The sequence below is a fragment of the Heterodontus francisci genome, chromosome 21 (genome assembly GCF_036365525.1).
Source record: "Heterodontus francisci isolate sHetFra1 chromosome 21, sHetFra1.hap1, whole genome shotgun sequence".
Taxonomy (NCBI): domain Eukaryota; kingdom Metazoa; phylum Chordata; class Chondrichthyes; order Heterodontiformes; family Heterodontidae; genus Heterodontus; species Heterodontus francisci.
Genome location: NC_090391.1, coordinates 75,748,857 through 75,775,187, shown reverse-complemented (window position 1 = coordinate 75,775,187; position 26,331 = coordinate 75,748,857).

Here is a 26,331-nt window from a genome sequence, read left to right as displayed (position 1 = left end):
ATACAGTTCACAGACCCGCACTGAACCCGCTTTCAGTCCAATCATTAATCCATAATCTTTCTCTCCACAGTATACAGTTCACAGACCCGCACTGAACCCGCTTTCAGTCCAATCATTAATCCATAATCTTTCTCTCCACAGTATACAGTTCACAGACCCGCACTGAACCCGCTTTCAGTCCAATCATTTATCCATGATCTTTCTCTCCGCAATATACAGCTCTCAGACCCGCACTGAAACCGCTTTAAGTCCAGTCATTAATCCATAATACTTATCTCCACAGTACACAGCTGTCAGACCCGCAACCGATCCTAGTTTACTGAATACATTGAGGATGTTCACTGTGACACGGTCACATTACCAGACATTTCGCCGCTGGTGGGCAGTGACTGAGTGGTTTAATATTTCACATCTACATCTACTCGGTAAAACCAATGCTTTATTATTTGTTCCATTTATTTGTGCTGGCAGTGTGAAGCCCCGGCTGGTTCCGATATTAATATGCTAATGAGTGGTGTTTTCAATTGTTAGTGATTCCAAAATATCAGAGAACATTCTGTGCATTTACTATTGAAATATAAGGCTTATTGAAACAAATATTCTGAGTTAAGGACATATACTGTGTTTGATTTGTTTGTGTTGTTGGTTGGCATTGTTTTAACCTTCTCAAGATGGTTTTGTTTTCCTTCCAGGTAAAAGTCAGTCTCCAGTCCTGTGTCTGATATCTGGAGGCGGATCAGAGACTGGTGGAAAATATTCCGTGTTAAATCTGAGATAATAGTCTGAACTTTTCCAACAGTGCAAACATGCTGACTGTACTTTGCTTCACCATAAAAAACATCACTTTATTTTAATCAATCATCATATTACTGTGTGTTGAAACAATTAGATTTCACTTTTCTCCAGAGTTTGCCTGAAAGTGTGTGTTTCATGTTTAATTAAAATGCAAAACATAATTTTTTTCGGATCATTTGTCTGTCTATACCAGTACTGAGACACATTAATCCGCATGGAATAACCAACGCTTCCTAGTGATTAAAACCATTGTTTATTTATAAGGAATTTCTATGAAGTTGGTTTTGTAATCACGTCACTTTTCCATAGCCTATTAAAGAAGGTATGTGTGTTTTCTGTTTTCTTATTTTCCATGTCCTAGTAAAGAATACGTCAGATGACAAATAAAAGGTCTGTCTCCTTTATCTGAATTTATTGTAACTGCTTCCTGCACCGCTAGATACTCAATGTGGACAAATTACTGCAGTTCATAATGTAAGTAATAATGTACAATGGAAATAACGTCAAAACAATACATTTATTCAATGTTTTAGTTGTAATTTGTGCCTTTATCAATATTAATGTCTATATTATGGTTCAAGTACTAAACATACACTTATTCCTAGATACACTACAATGTTGTTTTACTGCCCTCCATTATCCCTGAGGATTCAGGAGTATGGCGACAGAGCAGGAGAATTTGACCAGAAGTTAATGTGTTTTTGCAATTTAATTCTTAAATCTTTCAGTTATTCATCAGTGGGTCACAATTGTTACTCAGTCAGTGGAACGACTTTACCGTGCACTATTCTCCAGCAGTTTGTAATTTCTATTCCATTTCTGCACCTACGAAAACACCTATATCCACCAGCAGACGGCAACCATATTAGAATTGATAGCAGATAATGCTGGAAACACTTCTCAGGTCAGGTATCTTATGTGGAGAGTGAAACAGAAATAGCTTTGCATGTTAATACGATTTGTTCAGAAATATATAATTTTAGATATTAACTACTTTTAGTACATACAGAGCCAGGGGAAAGGAGGCATGGAGAGAGTAAAATAGTTTCGGTTTGTGTTAAAATGGAAGCAGGTGGTAGCAAATGAATCCCCCCCCCCCCACCCTTGATTACTATCTCTGATCTATGTCCCTGTGATCCGCAGCACTTCATTCTCTCAACCCTGACATTGTCATTAAACCTGCTGACAATGGAGTCACTGACATTGTTTGGTGAAAGGAACCTGAGACGTCCTGAACCCTAACTCTCATGACATATCTTCCCACCTCCCCGGACTATGACCACACCACCGAACATCAAGTCATCCTTTCTTATACTATCACTGAACTAATTTTTTCTTGAGTTCTTCACTCCACAGCCTATAACCACACAGTCCACCAACCTCACACAGCCCCTTCTAAATCCTTCCAAACATCCAAAAACAAGGATACCTCGATAGACTTAACATTTTTACTTGTTCCTTTCCGATGGATCTTAATTTTTCCTGTCACAACATTACTTTCTCCCCTTGTCTCCTCTCACCATACACAACTTTAGCTATTCCGGGTTCCTGGACAGAACAGTCTCCTTTTCACCATGTTCATCCAGTGTACCACGGCAAACAGGGCACTTAGACTGCTACACCTCCATCCCTGACCAGGGCGTCCGACTACTCTACATTTTCATCTCTCACCGAGATGTCCATTCCCTCTGAACCTCTCTGTCTCCCCATAACGTGGAATTCAGCTAAAACTCTATCTCTCACAAGGACGACCAATCCCTTTAAAACTCAATCCATTCAGGAAAGGCATTCCTCATCAGGACTGCCAGTCCCTCGACATTTCCATCTTTACAAGGACGTCCAGACTACCTAGAACTTAACCCATTCAAAATATTCAGGTCTCTACTTCTCCATCCATCACCGGGATGTCCAGTCGCTTTACACTCCATGTGTCACCAAGATGTGTCGCACATATACATCTTTATCTCTTACCAGGATGTGCAGCCTCTCTGCATCGCTATCCAACGCCTATACAACCAGTTCTTTGACACATTTATCCCCAACCAGCACATGGCATCTTGCTTGGGTATATTGGTGACTGTTTCAGGGCGATTTCATGAATTCATTCTCAACTGAAAAAAATAACTTTGCTTCTAGCTGCCACCCCGATCCTACCTCTATCTGACCCATCACCAATTCGATACCTCGAATTCCTATCTCCATTTCTGAGGATAGCGAGTAACTCACAACGTCTATATGTAGCCAGCACCTCGGAGACCTACCTTGATTAAAGACTCATAAACTTATACAGCACAGAAACTGGCCCTTCATCCCATCGTGTCTGTGCCGGCCATCAAGCACCTAACTATTCTAATCCCGTTTTCCAGCACTTGGCCGATAGCCTTGTATGCAATGGCGTTTCAAGAGCTCATGTAAATACTTTTAAATGTTGTGAGTGTTCCTGCCTCTACGAGCTCATCATGCAGTGTGCTCCATATTCCACCAAACCTCTAAGTGAAAACATTTTTTCTCAAATCCCCTCTAAACCTCCTGCCCCTTACCTTAAATCTATGTCCCCTGGTTACTGACCCCTCTGCTAAGGGAAAAAAATCTTCCTATCTAACCTATCAATGCCCCTAATAATTTTGTACAGCTCAGTCAGGTCGCCCGTACCCTTCTCTGCTCTAAGGAAAACAACCCTTGCCTTTTCGGTCTCTCTTCATAGCTGAAATGCTCCAGCACAGGCAACACCCCGGTGAATCTCCTCCTCACTTTCCCCAGTGCAATCACATCCTTCATCTAGTTTGGTACTCAGAAATGTACACGGTACTTATTTTGGCAGTTCGGGAGTGAGTCAATGAGAATGGCTGCTGCGGAGAGGAGGATGAGGAGGAGGGGAGGAGGAGGAAGAGACAGAGGAAGAGAGACAGAGAGAAGATTCGTCTACGGACCAATGACACATAAAGTAGAGGGGCAAGACAGAGGGAGTGAGACACACACTCACAGACACTGAGGACAAAATCGTATGCCCCCTGAGGGAGTGGGCTGGCACAGGGGGTTGAGAGAGTGGTAAAATAGTGCACGAAGCTGGGGGTGCTGTTTTCATCACCTTCCCACCTCTGTGGCAATTTTACGAGCAGCGGAAGTGGGAAGGTGACAAAGGTCCCGCCGCCCCCAGGCCAATTGATGCTCTTAAGTGGCCAAGTAATTGCAACTTAAAGGGCTTCCGCCACTACTGTTGGTATATTACCAGCGGCGGGTGGGCACTTTGTCAGCTAGTAAAAGCCCAGTAATACCAGGTAGCCACCTTGCTGGCCTGAGGGAGTGGCTCTCCTGATGGAGCACCCTGTGCCTCATGGAAGGCAGGTGCTGCTTTCTCTGCTAGTGCATTTCCCACAATCCTCCTGATTGACCCCACCCACTCTCCTCACCAGGGCCATCTGATTTCCCTGGTAAAGCCTAAAACCCCACATCCCATTTTCTGCACCAGCGTTCTTGATCCTCCTGAAGCTGGGTGCATTCCCGCAGTGGCCACTGCACCCGGTGGTGCTGCTGGGACTGAGGAGCTTAGGCTCCCGGATTGGCTGGCAGTTCCTGCAGGCTGGACTTCCTGCCTCAGAAAGGCAGAATTCATGCCCAAGGCAAAGTCGGAGCCTGGACCACATAAAATCTCTAATAAAAACAAGAAATGCTGGAATCACTCAGCAGGTCTGGCAGCATCTGTGGAAAGAGAAGCAGAGTTAACGTTTCGGGTCAGTGACCCTTCTTTGGAACATAAAATCTCTGCCTGGCTCCCAGGCCTTTCAAAGCTGCGCTCGCCCCCGACTTTTAAGCCAGATGACAGGGCCTGTGCCCCAAAATAAAGTTCCAACCAGAGAGTCTGACAGTGAAAAAGTATAGAGGGGGGGAAGAGAGCAATCAGTATCACTCCTGACAGATGGACATCTGTCCAGAACAGCTGCATCGTTACATTTGGTGTGCAGCCAGACATAATCCACATGGGTAAGCAAAAACCCAATGGTCGGTATCTCTCGAAATCTGTGTTCAGATTGTGATGTGAAAGTAAGTTAATAAGTTAGTCCTCTCATTTCAAGCTTGTTCACAAAAATATTTTACTATTAATCAAAATTGCAAAAAAAAAATCTAATGCCTTTATCTTTCTGAAATTTTCTCACTGCTTACTCCCCGCCACCGCCCTCATGTATGACAAAAACTGTAATGTGGCTCATCACGCAAAAAGGTTAGACACTTCTGGCGTGAAATGAGTGATCTAGCTCGTGTTTTATGGTGATTGAAAGGCCTTAAAAAAGGTGATAAAGGGTAATAGTGAAATTAAAGACTAGTTAGCCTAACGTTTACTGTTGAGAAATTACTGGAGTCTATAATTAAGGATACAGTGGCTGAACACCTTGATATCTTTCAGCTGATCAGAGACAGATGGCATGGATTTGTTCAGGATAAGTCAAGCCTGATAAACCTGGCTGACTTTTTTAAAGTGGTGAGTAAAATAATGGACAGAGGAATATCTATGAATAAAAGCAAAATACTGCGGATGCTGGACAAAGCTGAAGCTTTAACTCTGTTTATGTCTTCACAGATGCTGCCAGACCTGCTAAATATGAATGATATTTAAATGGTTTCCATAAGGCATTAAGTATGTGTAGTTGGGTGGCTCTGATGACTCCATGACATGGGGACTATGGGTCAAATAGTTCCCTTCTGTGTCATCTGTTTTCTATGATTTCTGAGTCCCTCAGAAAAGGCTGTTTATGTAGATCGTGGAATTAGTCGCAAATTGTTGACCTGGTTATGAATGTGGCTGAGCAGCAGGAATTAGAGGGTAGGGATAATGTAAAACTGCTCTAATTGGCAGAATATAACTAGTTTCCTCACACATTTGGAGTCAGTTATTCACTGTCTTCAATGACAACTTAAATGTTGGGATATGAAGTTACATATCCAAATTGGCCAATGACACAGGACAGCGTTGCAAGAGTGTAGATGGAAGAATAAAACTATAAAGCGATATTGATACATTAGGTGAATGGACAAAACTGTGGCAAATGGATTTCAATTAATTATGCACCCCTCCCTCTCCCATCCTCCTTCCTGTCAGGTCTCTATTGCCTTCTCCAGGTAACTGCAAATCTGTCGCATCAGTTCCAATGATGCCACCTTCCGTACCATCGTTTCCGAATTGGCTTCTATTTTTACTCAGCTGAAGTGTTCCCTTCTTCTGGCTTGTTAGCTGCAATTCTGCCCTCATCCCTCCTCATCACCAACAGAACCATGGTCCAGTTCGCCTTGTCCTCACTTTCCACAGCAACACCATCACATTCAACGATTTTCTGCAATTTCTGCCACATCTTGCGCCATGTGACCACCAAAGGCATCATTCCCTTTCTTCCCCTTTCAACAATCCAAACGGACCATTCACTCTGTGACGCCCTAGTTTACTCCTCCATCAATTCCCGAATCACTCCTCTTCCAAAAAAAAAATCTGATGCAATTGTCAAATGATGCAACACCTGTTCTTTCCCCTCCTCGCTTTTCATCCAGAGGGTTCCAAACATTCCTTCTGGATGAAATAGGCAGATACTTGTACTTATTCTAACTTAGTATTGATTCTAATATGGTATTGGCTACTCACAATGCACTCTTTTCTGCAGAGACCAAACAGTGATTGGATAATGCTTCGATGAACGCGTCAACTTTCTATGGACTCGTTTCAGTCTTGAAAGCTCTCCTGTGTTTTTGAATAGCGGGTATTGGTAATGGACGATCAAGTTGAATTGAAGGAGGTGTGGATTCGTGCTCGGTGTGGGGATCTCCTTTCGATACAGGAAAGTATCATTTACCCTGGGATCAACATTCCTCTTTCCTACCACATTGATGGATGACAAGAGCCTTCTCCTCTTTGACAGATTTTCCATATTTCCCTCCCACTGCACTGTGTTACCAGCCAGACCGGGATTCCACACTGATACATGGCTCTGTCGTGCCAGTCACTGCACTGTGTCACCAGCCAGACAGGTAGTCCATACTGATACATGGCTCTGTCATGCCAGTCACTGCACTGTGTCACCAGCCAGACAGGGAGTCCACATAAAAAGAGATGGTTCTGTCGTACCGGTCACTCCTCTGTGTCATCTTCGGTCAGAATTGGAGACCACACAGAAAGCTGACAATGTGGTGCTGATACTGCACTGTGAAGCAGCTTGTAACAGGAGAAGTCTGACAACAGTGATTAAAGATTGGTTGCTTTGAAGTGATGCCCACACACCTTTCCCCCTCCCCCTGCACATAGTGATCCACGGAATAAAGCCTGGCTCGAGGATGACATTAAAACACGACACGGGCCCGACCTAACAACAGCCAACCCAAACCCGACCCGGATCCGAGTCCCTTCATTTCTTTTCATGCCTAACCTGACCCGAAAATATCAAGCATATATTTGAAACAGGCAGAAAAATGTAGATGAAAAGGAAAACAATATCACCAGCTCATGGGAAAGGCAATTCGTAGTGCATTTGGGAAATCTGCATCAGTAATACTATGTGAGAGAGTTCCCAAACTCTGCTAGGGCGCCTAAGGAAGATAAGATAAGTCAATAAGTGTAGGGGTGAGCCACCCACATTATTCTTCCATGAGCAGACAGTTTATAAACCCAGACATGGCGCTGTCAGTGATTATAACTAACTTGTGTCTGTTTTAGATCCTCTGCTACTACTTCTTCATCTACAATATTGAGGAAGGAAGTACTTACAGCATTTGTTAAATTCAGGTCTCTGTGAATTCTGAGTAGACATCGAGGGAGATTGCTCGCTTATAAACGTATGGAAATGATGCAGGAAGACTAGCTGGCCCATCAAGACTGTCCCACATCAAGATATCACCAGCTCATGGGAACGGCAATTCGTAGTGCATTTGGGAAATCTGCATCAGTAACACTATGCAAGAGAGTTCGCAAACTCCGCTAGGGCGCCTAAGGAAGACAAGAAAAGCCCACAAGTGTCGGGGTGAGTCACCCACATTATTCTGGGCAATCATGGCTAAATGTTTCTGCCCTTTCCCTAATTCGCATCTAAATCTACTCGGAGTGGCAAAAAACATAAAAGCCCTGGGACAATGTGGGGACCAAACTCCTCTCCAATGCCCTGCTGCCCTGGCAACCAAAACCTTTCCAGGAGATCACTTGGACCTATAAACAAAGGTACCTTCTTTATGACACAATCTTTCTTACAGTCAGGAACTGATGGAGCTCCCTCTTGAAGCTGCAGAGAAAGTCAGTACCCACCACACCAGCTGACAATGTATTCCAGAGGCTCTGCATTTTCTTGGAAAACAACCACTGAATATCATGTCTATTCCTCCATCTACAAAGTTTATATACATTTTTTTTAGTTAAGCTCACAGATGTTTTTCTCTCTGAAATGTTACTTGTCTGCCACTGTGAAACAACTAGTGGTCAATAATGTAGCAAAGGCTTGCTTTTGAAAATCAAACATTACTTCTACAGCCATTATATCTTGATTGAAATTATTTATATTTGATGGGGAAATATTGCATTAATAATGCTGCACTGTTTAATGTCTTCAAATTGGTTTTGACTTGAATGGAAAATTTCGACAGATAGCCAACTCACTATTCACTCGCATGGAACAGAGCACCCGCCCTTTGGGACGAGACTTTGGAATCAGAGGAATACCTCATTCAAGGAACACTAGCTATTAGGTTGACTAATATAGACTTTAATGGCAGATTAATATGTCAGAGTATTTTAATTTATTACCTGGAGGAATAAAATTTATAGTTGGATGGCCAGTGTTGATTATTCAACCCCCACCCCCCACCCACCCACTATATATGAAAAAATAATGTGCACAAAGCCAATTAAGGTCCAGACTAGATCCAATAAATATTGTCTCTATGCATTTTTATTTTTAATATTTGCACTTGAAACAGTGGATTATCAAAACTAAGATAAGTTTGGTATAAGTTAGTCTCTCACCCACTAAGTAATGAGAATTATGTAAATTGGATCCTGTGTTTTGCCTTATCTCATAATTCCTAGTGGATTCTGTCTACAAGATCCATTGATGTGGTTAATGGCACTCGCTTTCAATCATAATGTGGCAGCTTTCCAAATGTGAATTACACAGCAGCGACAACATCACTTTTCACATTAACCATCTATCATGGAATTCCGTGTTAGACTAATTGTTTTTGTCCTCTTTCAATAACTGGCTCGATCTAATTCTTGATGTTGTTTTCAAGTTAAGACAAATCATCAATATGCTGACAACCAGGGTCATCTGGGCAGGGAATGATAGCTATTTCTCCAAGTCTATAGTTGCAATGTTGAAACAACAGTTCATCAATTATAATTTAATCTTGTTTTCTGTATAACATGAGACGTTACTATTCCTTTAGAGGCTAATTTTAACTCACATGACAGTTACTCAAATTACCCAGTAAATGTCATACAATTTTGGCAGCCACTTCTTTTGGGCCTCCTTATCTCGAGAGACAATGGATACGCGCCTGGAGGTGGTCAGTGGTTTGTGAAGCAGCGCCTGGAGTGGCTATAAAGGCCAATTCTGGAGTAACAGGCTCTTCCACAGGTGCTGCAGAGAAATTTGTTTGTTGGGGCTGTTGCACAGTTGGCTCTCCCCTTGCGCCTCTGTCTTTTTTCCTGCCAACTACTAAGTCTCTTCGACTCGCCACAATTTAGCCCTGTCTTTATGGCTGCCCGCCAGCTCTGGCGAATGCTGGCAACTGACTCCCACGACTTGTGATCAATGTCACACGATTTCATGTCGCGTTTGCAGACGTCTTTATAACGGAGACATGGACGGCCGGTGGGTCTGATACCAGTGGCGAGCTCGCTGTACAATGTGTCTTTGGGGATCCTGCCATCTTCCATGCGGCTCACATGGCCAAGCCATCTCAAGCGCCGCTGACTCAGTAGTGTGTATAAGCTGGGGATGTTGGCCGCTTCAAGGACTTCTGTGTTGGAGATATAGTCCTGCCACCTGATGCCAAGTATTCTCCGAAGGCAGCGAAGATGGAATGAATTGAGACGTCGCTCTTGGCTGGCATACGTTGTCCAGGCCTCGCTGCCGTAGAGCAAGGTACTGAGGACACAGGCCTGATACACTCGGACTTTTGTGTTCCGTGTCAGTGCGCCATTTTCCCACACTCTCTTGGCCAGTCTGAACATAGCAGTGGAAGCCTTACCCATGCGCTTGTTGATTTCTGCATCTAGAGACAGGTTACTGGTGATAGTTGAGCCTAGGTAGGTGAACTCTTGAACCACTTCCAGAGCGTGGTCGCCAATATTGATGGATGGAGCATTTCTGACATCCTGTCCCATGATGTTTGTTTTCTTGAGGCTGATGGTTAGGCCAAATTCATTGCAGGCAGACGCAAACCTGTCGATGAGACTCTGCAGGCATTCTTCAGTGTGAGATGTTAAAGCAGCATCGTCAGCAAAGAGGAGTTCTCTGATGAGGACTTTCCGTACTTTGGACTTCGCTCTTAGACGGGCAAGGTTGAACAACCTGCCCCCTGATCTTGTGTGGAGGAAAATTCCTTTTTCAGAGGATTTGAACGCATGTGAAAGCAGCAGGGAGAAGAAAATCCCAAAAAGTGTGGGTGCGAGAACACAGCCCTGTTTCACACCACTCAGGATAGGAAAGGGCTCTGATGAGGAGCCACCATGTTGAATTGTGCCTTTCATATTGTCATGGAATGAGGTGATGATACTTAGTAGCTTTGGTGGACATCCGATCTTTTCTAGTAGTCTGAAGAGACCACGTCTGCTGACGAGGTCAAAGGCTTTGGTGAGATCAATGAAAGCAATGTAGAGGGGCATCTGTTGTTCACGGCATTTCTCCTGTATCTGACGAAGGGAGAACAGCATGTCAATAGTCGATCTCTCTGCACGAAAGCCACACTGTGCCTCAGGGTAGACGCGCTCGGCCAGCTTCTGGAGCCTGTTCAGAGCGACTCGAGCAAAGACTTTCCCCACTATGCTGAGCAGGGAGATTCCACGGTAGTTGTTGCAGTCACCGCGGTCACCTTTGTTTTTATAGAGGGTGATGATGTTGGCATCGCGCATGTCCTGGGGTACTGCTCCCTCGTCCCAGCACAGGCATAGCAGTTCATGTAGTGCTGAGAGTATAGCAGGCTTGGCACTCTTGATTATTTCAGGGGTAATGCTGTCCTTCCCAGGGGCTTTTCCGCTGGCTAGGGAATCAATGGCATCACTGAGTTCCGATTTGGTTGGCTGTATGTCCAGCTCATCCATGACTGGTAGAGGCTGGGCTGCATTGAGGGCAGTCTCAGTGACAGCATTCTCCCTGGAGTACAGTTCTAGGTAGTGCTCAACCCAGCGGTCCATCTGTTTGCGTTGGTCAGTGATTATGTCCCCCGATTTAGATTTGAGGGGGGTGATCTTATTGATGGTTGGCCCAAGAGCTCTCTTCATGCCATCATACATTCCTCTGATGTTTCCGGTGTCTGAGGCCAGCTGAATATGACTGCATAGGTGTTGCCAGTAGTCGTTTGCGCAACGCCTAGCTGTTCTTTGTGCAGTACTTCTGGCTACTTTAAGTGCTGCGGATGTTAAATCGCTGGGGGCTTTCTTGTAGTTCAAAAGTGCAATGCGCTTAGCGGCTATGACAGGTTCCAGCTCTTCATTATGAGATTGAAACCAGTCTGCATTTCTCTTCGCACTTTTGCCGTAGGTGGTCAAAGCTGACTCATAGATGGGCAGCCACTATAACTGAAATATTAAAGGATCTTCCAATCTACCCCTGGGTTTCCTTTGGGCAGAGAAGTAAGCCCCTAATTTGTGTTGTTGAATGACATACTCAAAAGTCATTTTAAATAAAATTGCATTAGAAATGCAATTCATAAGAATTTCCAGGGTTAAAACCAGTCTTCAAAATAAAACATGTGCTCCCACAATTTAAAATGATTTATTTTAATCATAACATTGACAAGATGGTTTTAAAATGTCACACATAAGTTTTAATGTACAGCAAGTATTTATATTAGGATTTTCACATAAGCAGACATGACAAGTGGCACCAAGACTGCCAAAGCTAAACAATACAATCCTGCCCGACCCCACACAACCCAGAATGTATGACACAGAATATAGACCAGACCCGATCCGAAACCGACACATGTAGTCGGGGTTGGTTGGGTTCGGTTCGGCTAAAAAGGCCGAAGCTGTCCAGGAAAAGCACATTTTGTGATGTTCCTGTGGGGTGAAATGTGTTCAGTGTCTGACACGGAGCTATCCCAGTTAGGGGACCGTTTGTGATATCCCTGTCAGGTGCAATGTGCAAACTGTCTGTGCCTGAGCTGCCCTGGGTAGGGGATAGTTTGTTATGTCCCTGTGGGGTGCAGTGTGTTGACTGTCTGACCCTGAGCTGTCCCAGGGAATGGACTATTTGTGATGTACCTGTGCAGTGTAAAGTGTTCAACAACTGGCCGTGAGCTGTCCCAGCGAGAGTATAGTTTGTGATGTCCCTGTAGGGTGAAATTAATTCAGTATATGACGTTGAGCTGACCCAGCGAGGGGACGAATTGTGATGTTCCTGTGGGGTGCAGTGTGTTCAGTATCAGACCATGAGCTTTCCCAGGGAGGGGACATTTTGTGATGTCTTGCGAGGGTGCAGTGTGTTCAGTGTCTGACACTGAGCTATCCCCAAGGAGGAGAAGATTTGTGATGGCCCTCTGGGATGTAATGTGTTCAGTGTCTGATCCTGAGCAGCCCTGTGATGGGACATTATGTGATAGCCATGTGATTCACATTGTGTTCAAAATCTGACCCTGAGCGGTCCCAGGGAGGTTGGGGTTTGTGGTGTCCCTGTGTGGTGCAGTCTGTTAACTGTCTGACTCTGAGCTATCCCAGGGAAGGGACAGTTTGTGGTGTCCCTGTGGGGTACAGTCTGTTAACTGTCCTACTCTGAGCTATCCCAGGGAAGGGACAGTTTGTGATTTCCCTGTGGGTACAGTGTTTTCAGTATCTCAGCCAGAGCTGTCCCAGGGAGTGGCCAGTTTGTGATGCCCCTGTGGGGTATAGTGTCTTCAGTATCAGACACTGAGCTGTCCCAGGAAAGGGACAGTTTGTGATGTTCCTTTGGGATGCCATATTTTCAGTACCTTACCGTGAGAAGACCCAAGGAGGGGGCATTTTGTGTTGTCAGTATGAGGTGCAGTGTGTTCAGTATCTGACACTGAGCGCGCCTCCGAGGAGGGGGAAGATGGCGATGACGCTGTGGGGTGCACTATTTTCCGTGTCTGTCCCTGAGCTGTCCCAGGGAGTGGACATATTATGAAGTCCCTGTGGGTTTGCAGTGTGTTCAGTGTGTGATTCTGAGATCTCCCATGGAGGGGACAGTTTGTAATGTCTCTGTGGGGTGCAGGGTGTTCAATGTCTGGCCCTGAGCTGTCGCAGAGAAGCTCTGTATGGGGTGTTCCTGTGTGGTGAAGTGTGTTCAGTGTCTGATCGTAAGCTGTGCCAGGGACGGGGACAGTTTGTGATCTCCGTGTGGAGTGCAGCGTGTTCAGTATCAGACCCTGAGCTGTCCCAGGAAGAGGACAGTTTGTGATATCCCTGTGGGGTGCAGTGTGTTCATTGTCTGACCCTGAGCTGTATCGGGGAGGGGACATTTTGTCATGTCTCTCTGGGGTGCAGTTTGTTCAGTTTCGGGCACTGAACTGCCCAAGGAAGGTGACAGATTATACGGTTTCTGTGGGGTGCAGTGTGTCTCGTGACTGACCCTGTGCTTCCCCTGGGAGGGGACAGTTTTTGATGTTCCTGTGAGGTTCACTGTGTTCAGTGTCTGACCCTGAGCTGTACCAGTGAGGGGACAGTTTGTGATTTCCCTGTGGGCTGCAGTGTCTTCAGTATCACATCATGAGCTTTCCCTGGACGTGGGCAGTTGGTGGTGTCCCTGTGGGGTGCACTGTGCTCAATATCACAACCTGAGATGTCCCAGGGAGGGCACATTTTGTGATTTCCCCGTGGCTTGCAGTGAGAGGTCAGATTGTGAGGTCCATGTGGGGTGCTGTGTGGTCAGTGTCTTACCTGGAGCTGTCCCTGGGAGGCGACAGTTTGTTATATCACTGTGGTTTGCAATGTGTTCAGTGTCTCATCCTGATCTGCCCCAGGGAGGGAACAGTTTGTGATATCCCTGTGAGGTGCAGTGTGTTCAATGTCTGACCCTCAGCTGTCTCAGGGAGGGGACAGACTGTGATGTCCCTGTGGGGAGCCCTGTGTTCAGGGTCTAACCATAAACTATCCCAGAGAGGGGACACATTGTGTTAAGCTTATGGGGTGCATTGTGTTCAGTGTCTTACCCTGAGACGTCCCACGGAGGGGACATTTTGTGATAACCCTGTGGGTGCAATGTGTTCAGTGTCTGTCCCTGAGCTGCTCCAGGAAGGGGACAGTTTGTTTTAACTCTGCGGGGTGCAGTTTGTTCAGTGTCTGGCCCTGAACAGCCCCAGGGAGGGGACAGCTTGTTTTAACCCTGCGGGGTGCAGTGTGTTAGTGTGTTATCCTGAGGCGTCAAGGCGGGGACATTTTGTAACGTCCCTGTGGAGTGTAGTGTGTTTACCGTCTGACCCTGAGTTTTCCCAACAAGGGCACAATTGGTGATGTCCCTTTGTGGTGCATTGTGTTCAGTGTCTGACCAGGAGCTGTCCCAGGGAATAGACATATTGTGAGGTCCATGTGGGCTGCAGTGTATTCCGTATCTGACAATGAGCTCTCCCAGGTCAGGGAGAGGTTGTGAGGCCCCTGTGGGGCGCAGTGTTTGACCCTGGGCTGCATCAGGGAGGGTACAGATTGTGATGTCCCTGTGGGGTTCAATGGGTTCAGTATCTGTCCCTGAGCTGTCCTAGGGAGGGGACAATTTGTGTTGTCCCCGTGGGGTGCAGCGTGCTCACTGTCTGACCCTAAGCTGTCCCGGTGAGGATGCAATTTTTGAAGTCCCTGTGATCTGAACTGTTGCAAATGTGGGGGTATGCCATTAGGTTACATAGGCCGAGCTTTGTATTCTCACTGTCTTGCTTCTGTTTGATGCTGTCATTCTGTGCAATGTGGAGTCACACCGTTCAGCTTATTTTGAGGGAGCATTGCATTGTACCTGCCCTGAGGGAGCTCGATGCTAAAAGCGGGCATAAAGTGGATATATAGTGTTAAGGTAATGTTGAATGTGCTCTGTTCTGCACCTGCCCTCGGAGAGCTCGATACTGGCACTGGGTATCACGTTCAGGTAGGAACATAGGAACGGGAGAGGGCCATTCAACTCCTGGATACATTACACCATTCATTGAGATCATGGCTGACTTGGATCCTAACTCTATTCACCTGTCTTGGCTGCATTGTCCCCACTACTTTGTTTGGTGAAAATCTATCAGCTGTATATTTATATTATTTCTTGAGCTCGTTTCTACTGTTTTTGTGGGAGCCAGTTCCACATTCAAAGCACAATTTGAGTGAAGGACTGTTTCCGATTTCCTCTCCTTCGTTGACTCGCTGTGATTATACGAATATGTCCCCTTATTTTTGACTCTCAGCCCAGCCGATTAAAGTTTCTATCTGCAGTCTCAATACTTTCAAAGCCCTAAAACCTCATTCAGTTGGCATCACCTTTGCACCTTTGACATTCCAGAGAATACGAGCTACAAGCCTAATGTCTGTAGACTGGCCGCACAATTTAACCCTTGATGCCCTCATAATATTCTGGGGAATTAGCGTTGCACTCCTGCGATGGTCGATAAATATTTTCTAAGGTGCCCAGGATCTACACACAGTCCTCCAAGTGTGATCTAACCGGAGTTTTGTATTGCTGCAGGAAAATATCCTCACCTTTATATTTTCTTGCCATATGTAAATGGACTTGGGCAGAGAGAATGTAATTTCAAACAACTAACAGGAGGAGTTGGCGCCACAAATACCCCATCCTCAAAGATGGAGGAGCCCCGCGTATCAGTTCAAAAGATACGGCTCAAGAATTGGCAACAATCTTCAGACAGAAATGCCGAGCGGATGATCCATTTCGGCCTCCTCCTGGAATCTCCAGCAACACAGATGCCAGTTTCACCCAAGTCGAGTCACTCCGTGTGACATCAAGAAACGACTGAAGGCATTGCATATTGCAAAGACTATGGACCCTGACAACATTCCAGTAAATGTACTGAAGACCTGTGCTCCAGAACTCGCTTCATCCCTAGCCAAGCTGTTCCAGTACAGCTGCAGTGCACTGGCATCGACTCGGCATTGTGGAAAATTACCCAGGTATAGTCCTGTGCACAGAAATAAACAGGACAAATCCATGCTGGTCAATTACCACCCTATCAATCTACTGTCGATCATTAGTAAATTGATGGAAGGTGTCATCGAGAGTGCCATCAAGCGGCACTTGCTCAGCAATAAACTGCTCAGTGACACTCAGTTTGGGTTCCACCAGGCTCACTCAGCTCCTGATCTCATTAAAGCCTTGGTTCAAACATGGACAAAAGTGCTGAACTCCAAAGGTGAGGTGAGAGTCACTGACCTCGAAATCAAGACTGCATTTGACCGAGTTGGCATCAAGGAGTCCGAGCAAAACTGGAGTCAATGGGAAAAAGGACGATAACTCTCTGCTGGTTGCAGTTGTGGTTGTTGGAGGTCAGTCATCTCAGTCACAGGAAATCACTGCAGGAGTTACTCAGGCTGGTGTCTTAGACACAACCATCTTCAGCTGCTTCATCAATGAGCATTCCTCCGTTATAAGGTCAGAAGTGGGGATATTCCTTGATCATTGTGGTATGTTCAGCACCATTCGTGACTCCTCAGTTACTGAAGCAGCTCATGTCCCGATGCAGCAAGAGCTGGGCAGCATCCAGGTTTTGGTTGATATACAGCAAGTAACATTTGCCCCACACAAATGCCAGGCAATGACTATTTCAAACAAGACAGAATCTAACCATCTGCTCTTGATGTTCAATGGTAGGATCAACGCTGAATCCCCCACTATCAACATCCTGGGGATAACCATTGGCCAGAAAGAGAAATGGAGCAGCCACGTAAATACTGCGACTGAAAGAAGAGGACAGAGTCTGGGAATTCTGCGGCGACTAACTCACCTCCTGAATCCCCAAAGCAAGTCCATCATCTACAAGGCACAAGTCAGGAGTGTGATGCAATACTCTCCACATGCTTGGACGGGTCCAGTTGCAGCAGCACTCAAAAATTTGACACCATCCAGGACATAGAAGCCCGCTTGATTGGCACCCCATTTACCACCTTCAACATTTACTCCCTTCAACACTGATGCACAGTGGCAGCAGTGTTTACCATCTAGAAGAAGCATGCAGCAACTTACCAAGACTCCTTCGGTCGCGGTTTCCACACCTGCGATCTCTACCACATAGAAGGGAAAGGGCAGCAGATGTATGGGGACACCAACAACTACAAGTTCTCTTCCAAGTCACACACCATCCTGACTTGGAACTATATTGCCATTCTTCACTGTCACCAGGTCTAATTTCTGGAATTCCCTGACCAACAATACTGTGAGAGGACCTACACCCCACGGACAGCAGATGTTCCAGGAGGCAGCTCACCACAACCTTCTCAAAGCCAGTCAACCATGCTATCTGCATCAAACTTCGCTATTGCTTCATCAACAAAACTTAATCAAGGTTGCCTAACATTATTTGACATTACTACATCCATGCTGCTTGTCATTTTCCAAGCCACACAATTTTTGCCGCAGATTATAGAATCTGAATTTTCCAGCATGTGTCACCGAGATTAAACTAACAGACCTGTAACTACCGGGTTTACTCCATCTCTTCTTTTCATGCAACATGTATAGCCAACCAGCTCTCTAAAACCATTCCTTTATCCAAGGTAGAATGACAGATTCTGTCCAGTGCTTTTGCTATTTGTATCTTTCCTTTCCTAAGCAACCCACATACATCCCATCTGGAGTAATTGGTGTACTGTAGTGAGGTGGAATGAGGCGGATAAGTAGTGGTATTATCACTGCACTAGTAACCCAGAGACACAGTGTGTTGATCTGGAGACATGGGTTCGAATCCCACGACAGCAGAAGGTGGAATTGGATTGTAATTAACAAACCTGGAATTAAAAGCTATTCTAATGATGGCCATGAAACCATTGTCGATTGTTGTGAAAACTCATCTGGTTCACTAACGTCCTTTAGGGAAGGCAATCTGCTGTCCTTACCTGGTCTGGTCTACATGTGACTCCAGACCCACAGCCGTGTGGTTAAATCTTACATGCCCTCTGAAAAGGTATAGCAAGCCAATCAGTTGTAACTGACCACTACGAAGACAATAAAAGGGAATGAAATCGGGATGCCCCACCCAGCATCGACCTAGGCACTGGAAACGACAACGGCAAACCCAGCCCTGCCGACCTTGCCAAGTCCACCTTACTAACATCTGGGGGCTTGTGCCAACGTCGCGAGAGCTGTCCCGCAGACTAGTCAAACAACAGCTTGACATAGTCATACTCGCGGAATCATACCTCACAGACAATGTCCCAGACACTGCAATCACTGTCCCTGGGGATCCCTTGTCACACCGAAAGGTCAGACCCAGCAGGACTGTGGTCAACAGTAGGGAGGAAGCTGTTCTTGGAGTCCTGAACATCGACTCTGGGCCCCATGAATTCTCATGGCATCAGGTCAAATATGGACAAGGTAACCTCCTACTGATTAACACCTACCGCCCTCCCTCAGCTGATGGGTCAGTATTTCTGCATGTTGAACACCACTTGGAGGAGGCACTGAGGGTGGCAAGGGCACAAAATGTACTCTGTGTGGGGGACTTCAATGTCTATCACCAAGTGCAGGACCACTACTGTCTGAGCTGGCCGAGTCCTGAAGGACATAGCTGCTAAACTGGCTCTGCAGCAGGTGGTGAGGGAACCAACAAAAGGAAAAACATACTTGACCTTGTCATCAACAATCTGCCTGCCGCAGATGCTTCTGTTCATGACTGTATTGGTAGGAGTGACCACCGCACAGTCCTTATGGAGACGAAGTCCCACCTTATAATTGAGGATAGCACCCATCGTGTTTGTGGCACGATCACCGTGCTAAATGGGATAGATTTCGAACAGATCCAGCAATGCAAAACTGGGCATCCATGAGGAGCTGTGGGCCATTATCAGCAGCTAAATTGTACTCAACGACGATCTGCAACCTCATGGCAAACTAGCATATCCCCCACTCCAGCATTGCCATCACGCCAGGAGTACAACACTGGTTCAATGAAGATTGCAGAAGGGCATGCCAGGAGCCGTACCAGACATACCTCAAAATGAGTTGTCAACTGGGTGAATCTACAACACAGGACGATTTGCGTGCCAAACTGCATAAGCAGCTTGCAATAGTCAGAGCTAAGCGATCCCATAACCAAAGGATCAGATCTAAGCTCTGCAGTCCTGCCATGATTCAGCTGTGAATGGTGGTGGCCAATTAAACAACTAACTGGAGAAGGTTGCTCCACAAATATCCGCATCCGCAATGATGGGGGAGCCCAGAACATCAGTGCGAAAGATAAGGCAGAAGCATTTGCAACAACTTTCAGCAAGAAGTGCCGAGTTGATTACCACCTACAGCATTACAGATGTCAGACTTCAGCCAATTCGATTCACTCCGCATGATATCAAGAAATGACTGAAGGCACTGGATACTGCAAAAGGCTATGGGTCCTGACAATTTTCCAGTAATGGTACTAAAGACCTGTGCTCCAGAACCTGTCGCACTCTAGCCAAGTTATTCCAGTGTAGCTACAACACTGGCATCTACGCGGCAATGTGGAAAATTTCCCAGGTATGTCCTGCACACAAAAAGAAGGACAAGTGCAACCGGGCCAATTACCGCCCCATCAGTCTACTCTCAATCATCAGCAAAGTGATGGAAGGTGTCATCTACAGTGCCATCAAGCAGCACTTCCTGCGCAATAACCTACTCAGTGATACACAGTTTGGGTTCTGACAAGGCCACTCAGCACGTGATCTCATTACAGCCTTGGTTCAAACATGGACAAAAGAGCTGAACTCAAGAGGTGAGGTGAGAGTGCCCTTGACATCCAGGCACCATTTGACTGAGTATTCCATGAAGGAGCACTAGCTAAACTGGAGTCAATGGAAATCACGGGGAAAAGTCTCTGCTGTTTGGAGTCATTCCTAAAACAAAGAAAAATGGTTGTGGTTGTTGGAGGTCAATCATCTGAGCTCCAGGACATCACAGCAGGAGTTCCTCAGGGTATTGTCCTGGGCCCAAACATCTTCAGCTGCTTCATCAATGACCTTCCTTCAATCATAACGTCAGAAGTCGGGATGTTCGCTGATGATTGCACAATGTTCAGCACCATTCGTGACTCCTTAGATACTGAAACAGTCCGTGTAGAAATGCAGTAAGACTTGGACACTATCCAGGCTTGGGCTGATAAGTGCCAAGTAACAATTGAGCCACACAAGTGCCAGGCAGTGACCATCTCCAACAAGAGAGAAACTAACCATCTCCCCTTGACATTCGATGGCATTATCATCGTGGAATCCCCAACTATCAACATCCCAGGGGCTACCATTGACCAGAAACTGAACTGGAGTAGCCATATAAATTCCGCAGGTAAAAAAGCAGGTCAGAGGCTCGGAATACCGAGGCGAGTAACTCACCTCCTGACTCCCCAAAGCCTGTCCACCATCTACAATGCACAAGTTCGGAGTGTGAGGGAACACTCTGCACTTGCCTGGATGGGTGCAGGTCCAACATCACTCAAGAAGCTTGACACCACACAGGACAAAGCAGCCCACTTGATTGGCACCCCATCCACAAATATTCACTCCCTCCATCACAGATGCACAGTGGCAGCAATGTGTACCATCTGCAACATGCACTGCAGCAACACACCAAGGCTCCTTAGACAGCACCTTCCAAACCCCGACCTCTACCAACTGGAAGGACAAGAGCAGCAGATGCAGGGGAACACCACCACCTGCAAGTTCCCCTCCAAGTCACACGCCATCCTGACTTGGAACAGTATCACCATTCCTTCAGTGTTGCAGGATCAAAATCCTGGAACTCCCTTCCTAAGAGCACTGCGGTGTAACTATCTCACATGGACAGCAGCGGTTCAAGATGGCAGTTAACCACCACCTTCTCAAGGGAAATTAGGGATGGGTAATAAATGCTGGTATAGCCAGTAACGCCCACATCCCATGAATGAATAAACGGTACATAATGCTTTGGATTAAAAGGGGTTAATTGAACCTGTTTGTTCAGAGACTGTGATTAATGTTAGTCTCAATGAACACTAATTGTGTCACTGGAGGATCTTCATCTCATTTCAATAACTGACTGCTTTCAATGTGTCATCCCAAAGTGTCAGCGGGAGCATCACCATCGGTACAAACAAGGATCAGCAACTCCAGAGAGAGGAGTGGATCGGTCAGAATCTGAGAACATAGATTGGAATGCAACAACAATGGGTCAGAATTTAATAAGAATCGATTGGAATGTTACAACAATGAGTCAGAATCTGAGAATAATAGATTGGAATGTTACTACATTGGACAGGAGTTTATCCGATTGGTTTGCCTTTTTTACTGCGCATTATGATTGGATAATATTACCTGATCAGATTTTTTGGGCACTGAAGATAATTCAATTATTTTACTATCCCATCCTCGCTATTGTTGGTGTCACTGGTAAGTCTCTCTCACCGAATCTAATTATTACAGACTTTATGTCCTTTTAATTTCCTGTCTCATCTTTGCTGTTGTCAGGGTTCCTGTTCAGCCTATGTGTCCAGCTATTCAATGTAGTCGTGCTATTGTTATTTAAGTATTAGCAAGGTGGAAGTCATTGTTTTTAGTCCCCATCGCAAATTCTCTTCTCTTTCCAACGACTGCCATGCCCCAGTCATACCTGACACTGAAACAGACTGTTCATTACCTCACTTATGCCTTTGACCCCGAGCTGAGTTCCAATACCGTATCCTGTCCTTCACAAATCCTGCCAGCTGTCACCACCGGCATATCTTTCCCTGCCTTAGCAAATCTGCTTCTTAAACTACCATCCATGGCTTTGTTAAATCCAGACCCGACTATTCTAATGCTGCCCTGACAAGACTCCCGGTTACAAAACTTCATAAACCACAGCCAGTCGGAAACTCTGCTGCACATATCCCAACTTACACCAAATTCCACTCAGCCAACACTCATGTGCTCACTGACCTACATTGGTTGCTGATCTGATAAAAGCACAGCATTAAAATTCTTATTCTTGGGTTAAAATGCCTCCATGACCCCACTCTTCCAAGTAGTCCCACTTCTGTTACCCATATTCCTGCAAAATGTTTCCCTTAAAACATTTATCCTATTCACTTTTAAAAGTGATTTATTTTCTCCCTCCGTATCTCTCGCTGACCATAACTCTGGACTCCGTAGATCCACCGGTGCCAAGGCTATGACGATTATATATTTTTATATTGTGGGGATGCCCTGCCAGCCACTTATGACTTCTCGTGCATGCTGTTGCATGGTGCACTCGGCGTTCTGGCAGCATTGGCAGACGTCTTTCAAACCTGGTCTGTGCATGTCCTCTGACCACCTGTGCTACTCACTTTCAGGCAAACATGTTTTCAGCAGCACGGGAACTCGCTCTAGTTTTATTCAAAGGGACCAGTCATCCAAATTGCATGTGAGGGATTTTGAAAGACTTCTGCTAATGTAACGTTATGGGAGGTGCTATGGATGGTTTTCTGGAGGTTGTGTTGTAAGTTGCTGCAGAGATTCAGGGAGGGCAGGAGATCTGGTGACTCAACTCTGGGCGAGGTATGGGGACTGTAGTTAAAGTTCCTCTGAGTCTGTAACATGACCAACAAATGGTGCAGAAGCTGCAGAGAAGAGAAGCTCTGTAAAGAGAGGGGACAGGGGACAGGGGTTGGGGATGTGCCATACCACCCCGGGATTAGCAGCAACACCTTTCTTTTTTATTTTCTTTTATTCATTCAAGAGATGTTGCATCACACCCCAGTAATGGCGCCAGCTGCCTGTGCACAGATGCTGAAGACATTTTTTAAAAAGCTGCCAGCCCTACCAGCTTACTTAAATATTTAAATACAGAGTTGATAAAAATTAAATACATTCATTTCCTTTGTCCCTCTCCCAACACCAATGACAACTAAATAAATTAATTACCGCTTTTCTCCAAAATGGTTAACCATATAACCTTCCGCCCAACACCCACACCCCCCACCCACCGCCTCCCCTCCCCCAGCCCCATCATCCGCCAGTATGCACAAACTTGCATCTACAACCCCTCTCATTGTCATACGACATCCATGACGCTAATTTGGCACCGTATCCCCAATTTCACTCTGAGCAATTTGCCTCCTCCCCCCGCCCGACCAATGAGGCACATCATCCTCTCAGACGGGGATCTAAAGGTGCTCGGCTACAGGCCACTGGGCCGGAGATTGAGAGCTGCCACCCTGATGAGATATAAGTATACGTAAATCAATTAAGTATTTTAGTTTGCATCTGCTGATTGTGATCCCTTCATTGAGAGATGGAGAGGTGCCAGGGAGCCTTACTACAGCTTGGATAATCAGTCTGGGACCAGCTAACGCCGAGGTCTGTGGGAGGTCTCATCTGGGGACATCTTCAGCCCCCACCTCATATTCACGCTCTGGAAAAGGAAATATAGGGCTCCTTGAAATCCAGCCGTTGTCTTCAGATGCTGTTCCATACTCCATTCTCTAGCTACCGATTCCAACCCTCTTCCTGGCACCTGTGTGTGACTGTTCGTAACCTTGGTTTCTTATTTGACCCCAAGATGAGTTTAGGACATTAAATATGCACATTCACTAAAATGGCCTGTTCCTACCTCTGTGACATCGCCTGACTTCGCCCCTGTGCTCAAAACCCTCATTCATTCCTTCATTCCCTCTTGGCTTGTCCATTCCAATGTCCTCCTGCTGATTTTTTTAGAATTAGAACATTACAGCGCAGTACAGGCCCTTCGGCCCTCGATGTTGCGCCGACCTGTGGAACCATCTGACCTACACTATTCCATTTTCATCCATATGTCTATCCAATGACCACTTAAATGCCCTTAAAGTTGGCGAATCTACTACTGCTGCAGGCAGGGCGTTCCACGCCCTTAGTACTCTCTGAGTAAAGAAACCACCTCTGACATCTGTCCTGTATCTAACACCCCTCAACTTTAAGCTATGTCCCCTCGTGTTTGCCATCAGCATCCGAGGAAAAAGACGCTCACTATCCACCCTATCTAACCCTCTGATTATCTTATATGTCTCTATTAAGTCACCTCTCCTCCTCTTTCTCTCCAACGAAAACAACCTCAAGTCCCTCAGCCTTTCCTCGTAAGACCTTCCCTCTATACCAGGCAACATCCTAGTAAATCTCCTTTGCACCCTTTCCATAGCTTCCACATCCTTCTTATAATGCGGTGACCAGAACTGCACGCAATACTCCAGGTGCGGTCTCACCAGAGTTTTGTACAGCTGCAGCATGACCTCGTGGCTCCGAAACTCGATCCCCCTACTAATAAAAGCTAACACACCATATGCCTTCTTAACAGCCCTATTAACCTGGGTAGCAACCTTCAGGGATTTATGCACCTGGACACCCAGATCTCTCTGTTCATCTACACTACCAAGAATCTTCCCATTAGCCCAGTACTCTGCATTCCTGTTACTCCTTCCAAAGTGAATCACCTCACACTTTTCTGCATTAAAGTCCATTTGCCATCTCTCAGCCCAGCTCTGCAGCCTATCTATGTCCGTCTGTACCCTACAACATCCTTCGGCACTATCCACAACTCCACCGACCTTAGTGTCATCTGCAAATTTACTAACCCACCCTTCTACACCCTCTTCCAGGTCAGTTATAAAAATGACCAGCAGCAGTGGCCCCAAAACAGATCCTTGCGGTACACCACTAGTAACTTAACTCAAGGATGAACATTTGCCATCAACCACCACCCTCTGTCCCACAGTCTACAGCCTGTAAACTGCAGGCCATCCAAAACTTTGCTGCTGCCGTGTTAACTCACAGTAACGCCCGTTCACCTATCACTCCTGTGCTTGCTGACCTACATTGGCCATCGATTAAGAAACACTTTGATTTTAAAATTTGCATCACCATTTTTAAATTCCTCCATAGCTTCACCACTGGATTTTATGGTACCCCCTAAGTGAGGTCAGAGGCGGGACCGACGGGTGATTGTGGTGGAGGGCCGATGGTCACCCCATCGTCAAGTGATCTTTCTGGGGACGAGATTCGCCGACGATGACATTACCGCACAGCGGCCAAATGAGGACCTTTAATGGCCACTAAAGGGCAGCTTTCTGCCATCGCTTGGATCTAACCTATGGAGGGGGTACCTCTGCTAATTGGGGAGGGTATCTTGAAAAATGTGGACCCCTCCATCGGGCTTGGGGCCTTTCCTTCTCCATGGGCAAACTGTGGCCAACGAAGGGCCCTGACTCTGAAACAATGAACCTCCCAGGACACCCCTCCACCTGGACTTTATGAACACCAGTTCCCCTCAGCAGGAGCTTCCAGACATGTACCGTTGACCCCGTCTCAATCACGTGGGTCCACATTCAATTCAGGGCCTGGGTCCATGATCTCTGCAGTGCTGACAGGGGCCAGACCTCCTGGTGACACTGCCTCACTAACCTGGAGTCCAGGGTGCAGCGCTGGGCCTGGGTCGAGACCTCTGCAATACTGAGAGAGACAACCCCTCCTGGTAACCCCACTGCACACAACTTAAGTCAAGATTCCAGCACAGTGACTGCATCCAAGGCCTCTGCAGTACTGACAGTGATCACTCCTCCAGGTGAACGCACTGCACTCACCCTGTGTCCGCTGTGAGGGGGTCCAAGACCTCAGCAGGACTAACAGTGACCATGCTTCCTGGTAACTCTGCCTCACTCATTGCGGTCCAAGGGTCCAGCACTGTGACTGGGTCCAAGACCTCTGAAGTACAGTCAATGACCACCCCTCCCGGTGACCCCAATGCACTCACCTTGGGTCCAGGTTACAGTGCTGTGACTGGCACAAAAACCTCAGCAGTTCTGACATTGACAGCCCCTCCCGGTGACCCCACTGCACTCACCCTGTGTCCACTGTGAGGGGTCCAAGACCTCTGCAGTACTGACAATGACCTCCCCTCCTGGTGATGCCAGTGCACACACCTTGGGCCCAGGTTCCAGCACTGTGACTGCGTTCAAGACCTCTGTAGTACTGACAGTGACCACCTTTCCCGGTGATCCCACTGCACTCCCCTTGGGCCCAGGTTCCAGCACTGTGACTGGGTCCAAGACCGCTGCAGTACAGACAGTGACTAGCCTTCCCAGTGATCCCACTGCACTCGCCTTGGTCCCTGGTTCCAGCACTGTGACCGGGTCCAAGACCTCTGCAGTACTGACAGTGACCTCCCCTCCTGGTGATGCATGTGCACACACCTTGGGCCC